Genomic DNA, 7,500 nt, shown 5'->3' with positions numbered 1-7,500 from the left:
TTGCTTCGAACGACATCGATTTTTGAAGTTCGCGGGAGAAAAAAAGGAAGTGAAAGGAACTCGGAACAAAGAGTGTAGATGGAGAAGAGAGAGAGAGAGAGAGAGAGAGAGAGAGAGAGAAGAGAGAGAGAGAGAGAGAGAGAGAGAGAGAGAGAGAGAGAGAGAGAGAGAGAGAGAGAGAGAGAGAGAGAGAGAGAGAGAGAGAGAGAGACTCGTGCTCTGAACGCCGTCTTCCACATGCCACCGTCGACGAGGGATTCTGTGACAACGATCAATATGGCTTGCGTCCGATTTCCTGCCTGAGTGATCGACTTCCGCTTCGCATAACCACGTTATGACTGTTGCCCATTGTTTTCTCCTTTTCATTTGCGTTCTCGTAGTCGTTCTTTAGACCGTGTGTCTTTCCGTGTATTGAAACATTTGTCGCAAGGGAGTTCATTCATAACTTTGTCTTGCTGGGCGGGTTCTTGCGTAGAAATGCTGCTGCAGTTAAAACGAGCTTTGGCCCCATCGATGTGCCGTTCAAGTGCAGTGCAAAGGCGGGCGTGCATGTTCATTATGCATTTGTATGTGTAAGTGTTTCTCTATAATGTGTAGATGTGACCTTGATTGTGTGTTTTTTCCTTTGTTTGTCTGTCTGATATTGTGCTACAGAGAGCGAGTCTATGGAAACCACGGATCATGAGGTACATTTGCATGCATTTAGAAAGACACGTATATTTCAAAGTTATTCAGTGGATGCGACTGATCTTTGGGTCATCAGATTCAATCATTACTCCTATCGAAATATTTCTGAGTGAATATCTGAGTGCATATGACTTCGAGAGAAAATGTATGCCTGAGTGAGACATTAGACATATTTGATAACGACGAAGCACAAGCTTTAGAAGCCAAAAGTTTAAAGAGCTCTGAAGATAGTAAGAATATCATTTTCTATATATTTATTTATTTATCTATTTTTTTTCTTTGTTATTGTTGTTTCTATTTTCCCTTATTGTAAAGACGAATAGGAATGCTGATCTTGATAAATGTTTGATAGAGGAAATGCATTTTCTTTTTCTTTATTTCACTCTATTTCATTTTATTTTATTCATTCTTTGTCGTAGCTATCCAGTCATTATCGTTCGTTTGGCTTATTTCCAGTCCCACATATTTCTTTCCCATCATTATTTCCGCTTTCACTGTCATCCATTATTGTCACTGTTGTCATTGTTATCATTGTTATCATCATCATCATTAATATTACTATCATTACCATTATTATTATCTTTATTATTGTCATTATTATTATCACTGTCACCATTATTATCATAATTTTTGTCACTATCATTATTATCATTATCAACCTACACATACATGAGTTGAAAAAAATGAATGCAACCCTAAATATTTGATAGATTTAGCAACCAATACGTCCAAATCCATCTACTAGTGTTAATAAATAGCAATGAGTGTTGAAGTGCTCATACTATAGAGTTTCCATTACGGATGATTGAAGTGCAAATGTATTATGTTAAGTACCGAGCCATTGGTTATTGTGTGCACGAGCGAGGGGCAAGGAGCGAAAAGTTGTTTAACTGAAAGATTATATCAGACATCACTGAAAAGACAATATTGTGATAACAGATACACACACACTTACACACGCATACATTCATTCACGTATTCCTTGATTTATTTATTCATCAATTTATTGATTTATGGGCAATTACGAAAGAGAAGAGAAAATTAACTTAACCAAACTAAAACAAAATAAAAGAGAAAAGAAAGGCAGACTGAGAAGGAAGGAAAAAAAGCGAAAAGAAAAAGATGTGAAAATAGAGAGAGAAAGATGGGAGAAGAAAGATTGGAGAAGAGAGAAAGATGAGAGAAGAGAGAAAGATGAGAGAAAAGAGAGAGAGAGAGAGAGAGAGAGAGAGAGAGAGAGGACGAACAGACAGACGAACGGACGGACAGGTAGACAAACTGACAGGGAGAGAGAGAATAACAGACGGAGAGAAGGAGAAAGAGACAGAGAAAGAGCGTGACGAAGGGGGGGGGGTGGAAGTGAGGGAGATCGGGACAGAGACTTTTCCGATACCTTTGCCCAAACCAGTAATTGTTCAGTTAACGACCAGGAAGTGAAAATCGGCAATTCTGCGATGTTCACCAACTGGATACTTTCCTTGATAATTAGAGGTTCCGAGATTAACAGGCTTATCAATAAAGGCACAGTAACTCGGCTCACATTCTGGCTAATTCTATTACCTCGTAACTTCGAGTCATTATGAAATACTAATTACCGCAAGACTGAGTTACCAAGAGCGAATGGATGTTGGGAAGGAGCCCCGGAATGAGGCACGGGCAGGGGAGGCGGGAGTGAGGAGGAGCCATGAAGGAGCCATGAGGGGGGGGGGGCGTTCATGTTCCTCCGTGTCGTATCAATCCTCCGTTTATACTTCGCTCTCTTCTTTAATCTTCAGGAGGCTCTCCGGAAAGTGCGAGGCTTCCGGGTGATCACCTACGCACCCCTCCTCCCTCCCTCCCTCACTCCTTCCATCTTCTCTCCCCCTCCCCCTTCTCCCTCCCCCTTACCTCCTCCCTTCCTTCCTTTCGCTCTTCACTACCTATTCCCTTGTTCCCCCACCTCCCCCCTGCCTTTCCCTCCCCCTTCCCTTCCCTCCTTACTCTCATCTCCCTTCCTCCCCCTCCTTCCCCTCCACCAACATCCTACCAACTACAACCTCCGCCTTTCAGGCCCCCAGCCCGCTTCACTTCTCCAACCCCCTCGCCCTCTTCGAAATTCTCCCCCCAGTCCACTTCATTGCAGTCTCCCCAAACTAGCCGTCCTCCCCAGCCCGCTTCACTGCTCACCCCCCCTAAACCAATTCCAGTCCACTACTTAGCCCCCCCCGCCACGCCCCCCCCTCTTCCCGGCTCCCCTGGCCCTTCAGCTACGCTCCTTTACCTGCAGCTTTTAGGCGTCATTCAAGTATTTTTACGCAAGCATATTAGTATGAATTAGGGACCGGGTTCGTGATTCTTTCCCAGTTTTATTTATAGAGCGGCGAAGAGCGAGAAGAATGTTGAAACCAGCGATAGCTTACAGCGCCCGGGCCTTGCTGGGTTGGAGCCGTGGCCTCCGAGCTGACCAAACAGGGTCGCCATGGAAACTCTCTCGTCCCGGGAAGAGGAGCCGAGTGGTGGCCCGGCCGACACGTCGAGGCCCACCGCACTAAGCCGCGCCAAGGACTGTTTACTTCCGTCTTACGTACTGGCCGTGCGAGGGCTGGTAATTGGGTCCGTTTGTTTTTTGGGAGATTTGTAGAATCTGTAGATGTATCACAGATATGCCAAAATGTAGAGAAAAAGCTGTGGGACAGATGCGAAGAATAACTAAGAATCTGAATTTAAAAAAAGGAAATCGTCGACACTTCACTGTTTTCGAAAAGGCTTGATTCCCCAAGACTTCTGTAAACAGGGCGAGGCACGCAGGCATCGGCGATACGGAAGTGGCGACGCCTGGCAATGATGAGGAAAAACACAGAGATTAAATTGAATTTTGTCCTCCAATTAAAGCTTACTTTCTCTGCGGCGGTTGTTATTGCGGGAGTTTTTTCACCGGTCAAAACTTTTAATACTCCAGGAAAAAAATGGTTTATCGAGGACCCTTCATGTTATTACGAAGAAACTTTGACCTGGAATGGCTTAACGATACATTGTGATTGCATCGGTCAAGATTTTTTTCTCGCATTTTGTTGATATCATTGCTGTTTTTTTTCTTTTTCTTTTTTTGCTATCGTCGTTTTCTTATCCCAGTTCTTGCCCTTCTTTTCCTTCAATCACACTTTCCATTTGTTGTCACAGAAATTACAATTATAAACAATCATATGAATTTTTTTTATACTTTGTCTCTAGTGCCTTACTGTTTCTTATGAACTATTTCATCCATTGTTATGAATTTAAAAGCTATCAACGCTGTTCAAAGGACATTCGAGGAAGTTTATGTGTGACCATTCTGCCTGGGTGGCGGGGAACGAGCTCCTACGATGCTGTCCCTCCAACATGTTCGAAGCATTGTTAAAACAACAGTAACATAATTAGTAATAATAACAATAACATTCTCTATCGTTTTATAAATAATGATAACGATATTATGAATATCAGTATTATCAAATCATGACAATACTATTCATATTACCAGTGATATTGACAATAATGTTAATATGCTAATGATCATGACGAAAAACAACAGCAACAACAATAACAACTAAATAATAAGAAAGATTTTATCTAATAAAGTTAAGAAAGTGTAATAAATTATTAGAAGACATAGAAAAAAACACCCATATCTAGGACGAGAAAATATAGAATATAAATATAGGATTTTTTTTTGCTTGAAGCTAGGATCTTCTTGGACTAGACAGGTTGTAAAAGTCTGGGGCATTGACGATAAGCTTTTTAAAAATGCTATTTAATTAATTGGGAAAAGGTTAAAAAGTAAATTGATATATATTATGTAAAAAGGTAAAATGTTGTGGCCTTGAATTTAATAACAGCTAAAACAAAGCTTCTTGGTAAATACCAGCTACGAGTCAGATTACTTCTAGTTAATCGGGCAGCCATTTTATGATCTGTAGTCAGAGAAGCAGCAACTTTGGACGTATGTAGATGAGAACGTATATGAAAAAAAATGTAGGATCATCTGCAAAAGAAATAATATAATCTTCCATGTCGGAAGTTAAAATAATAAAACGAAAGAGCCTCAAACCATTACCAAGGTTAACGTCCAAAGAATGTGATTAAAAGCAGAAAAAACCTGCTATCGCCTGACCCGATTACATAAGACAAGTAAAAAAGGAAAAAAAAGCGTTAAAATATTCCCACCGACGTCAAAAGTAATCTAAAGTAACCATATGGGAACAGTGAAACTAAAGTGTCGCCAGGACCAAATCTCTTACAAAACTGAAACCTTGTTATCGATTTCAATGAGATAAGATGAAAGGATCAGCGTTATGGATATAGAGCTAAATTCCCACGGTGAATTGGAATTGGTAATCGACCTTTGGGGTTTGATTGATGTTTGCCTTTTTCCAAAAGCAATATTTGTAAAAACGCATCTCGGTAAGAGCCACCATGTGAATTTATATCCAGCAAATATCCTATCACTTAACTGAAACTGACTTTAATTAAGGTTTGTGAAATACGTATATGTACAGAAAGCTTCTGGTTCTTTTGTTATCTATAAAGACCTCAGGAACCAATTTAGTTTCTTGTCAAGTTCAAAGTTTGTGCAACCTCCAACCACTCAAAGAGGAGGTTTGATACATTCTATACCAAGCAGACCGCCACTTATGTGGCTGAGAGGCACCAGCTTATGCAGTTTCGCATTATAATCAGCCACTGCAGTATCGAAGACTTTAGCCAGCTGCTCGACGTCTAGTACCATTTTGGCTGGATGTAGTTACGAGACCACATTCGATATGCTAATTCAATATAAGCATTCTTGTAATCAGCGGTAAACCGTGCTTTGCCCTCATGCATATTGATGATTCTGAATGACATTCTTCTCTTTAAAATCTTTCTAAAATACTTATTCAGAACTGTAAAGGATCATTAGAACGCAGTATAGTATTCCAATGAGTTTTCACTTGACAGGATACTGTAACATCATAAAATCTAAAATATATCTTGATATTATGTGAAATTGGACTGTGGTTCTTGGTGCAAGAACAGTTAAGACCAAAGCCAAGAGCTGCCATCAACATGGGTACTTTCATTAACAAGCTATTCACATCCAGGCCTGATTAGAGTGTATGGTGGATGAACTAAACATTCATTAATATGTTACATGTTGCACGGCCAGATACGGAGGAAGTCCTTCAAGGAAGCAACAAAGGATTTTCGCTCTACGGGGTCATTACCTCCTTTGAGGAGTCTCTGAGTGTCAGCTGAATTATTACACTTTGAGCTTTAGTGACATTTATTCATTTGTATTTTGTCAACAAAAGCCCATCCCGGCGCATGATTGGGGAATTTTATAGCAAGGCTAATGACATGGTTACATATCTGTAGATTACTCCCTAGAGATATTATGCCCATTAATCGCTATTGTTAATAATAACAGGCCGAGGATGAATCCTTGAGGAGCACTATAATGAAGTGGCTTAAGTTTTCTAAGAATTGGGTTTAATGAAGGAGGAAACCCACTGCAGGAAGCCTACGCAAAATCCAAAGGATTTTTTTATTGTATGAGGCTACATAGCTTTCTTAGGTCGGTGTTGTTATCGATACTGTTTTTCATGAGAAAATTCATGACCAAGTGTGCATTCTAGCATGTTACGTAAACAAAAGCTAAGATTAGCCGAAGCTCAGTTATACTTTGTTTTGATTAGTTAATATTCGTGCAAACCATGATGGTATTATCAGAAAGAAAACATGAAGTGTTTCTAGTAGCTAAACACGACAAACTCAGTGCGCTTCTGTACCTTTGTATTTGTGCCTCTCACTCGTTCATCTATCCTCTCTCTCTCTCTCTCTCTCTCTCTCTCTCTCTCTCTCTCTCTCTCTCTCTCTCTCTCTCTCTCTCTCTCTCTCTCTCTCTCTCTCTCTCTCTCCTTTCGACTCTATTTCTCGGCTTCCAGTTTCCATTATCATCTTTCCGCTGTCAATTGTCAGTTGCCATAAAATCACGAAAAGTGGACGATCATTTCCTCTCCATCTTCCGCCCATATTCGCCAATCCAATTTTCTTCTACCGTGTCATTTTCTCGTGTTATTTCCCTCTCCCCATCCATCCCTCTCCCCGCCTCCCGTTCCCTGCCGCGACAACCCCCCCCCCTCACTCTCCCCCTGCATCATCCGTCTTTCCTCCTTTGCTCGAGCTCCATCCACCCAGCCTATCATCACTATCTAGCCTGCCATCCCTCGGCCACGTCACTGGCAGACCCCATCCATCCCTCTATTCTGTACTCCCCCGTAACACTGTAACACGTAACCGTAACACGTAACGCCGGATCCTTCGCCTTCCGCCCAGAATTTCAGCTCTCTGTCCTGTTGCCCTTTTTCTCCCATCCTCATCCGCCCTTCTCCGTCTGTTCTTTCCGGCCCCACGATCCTTTTTCCCTGCCACCTAGGCACCTTCATCCCCCCTCTCCTACCACCCTCCTCCCCTACCCTACGTCCCTCCCCCTCTCACCCACTGCCCTCACCCCATACCCACCCACCGCACTCCCCTTCTCCCCCTCCCCCACATGCCCACTCTCCTTCCCATACACCCACCCACTATACTTGCCTTTTCCCCTCCTTCCCATCCCCTCTCCTACTCCTCTCCCCACCATCCTCTCTCCCCCACCACTCCCCCCGCACCCCCATGCGACGGCTTCCCCGCACATATTTCAATTAGCGGCACCGAGGCTCTAATGGCGCCGCAGTGCTGGACCCCCTCGGCCGGACCGCCGTCACGAGATCACTCAGCTGCTTTTCTCTTCTTTTGCGGGCAGCTGTCTCTCTCTTTCCCTTT

At 42.5% G+C, this 7,500-nt stretch overlaps 1 protein-coding gene across 1 annotated transcript in view; it reads right to left on the bottom strand.

The window, feature by feature from the left end:
- LOC119589601 (BAI1-associated protein 3-like) overlaps nucleotides 1–7,500 on the bottom strand; it is a gene marked incomplete in the record, with an annotated part of 206,440 nt that overhangs the window by 184,904 nt on the left and 14,036 nt on the right.

Source organism: Penaeus monodon, chromosome 26, assembly GCF_015228065.2.
Source record: "Penaeus monodon isolate SGIC_2016 chromosome 26, NSTDA_Pmon_1, whole genome shotgun sequence".
In the NCBI taxonomy this organism is placed as follows: domain Eukaryota; kingdom Metazoa; phylum Arthropoda; class Malacostraca; order Decapoda; family Penaeidae; genus Penaeus; species Penaeus monodon.
This window is presented reverse-complemented; position numbering and strand designations above follow the sequence as displayed.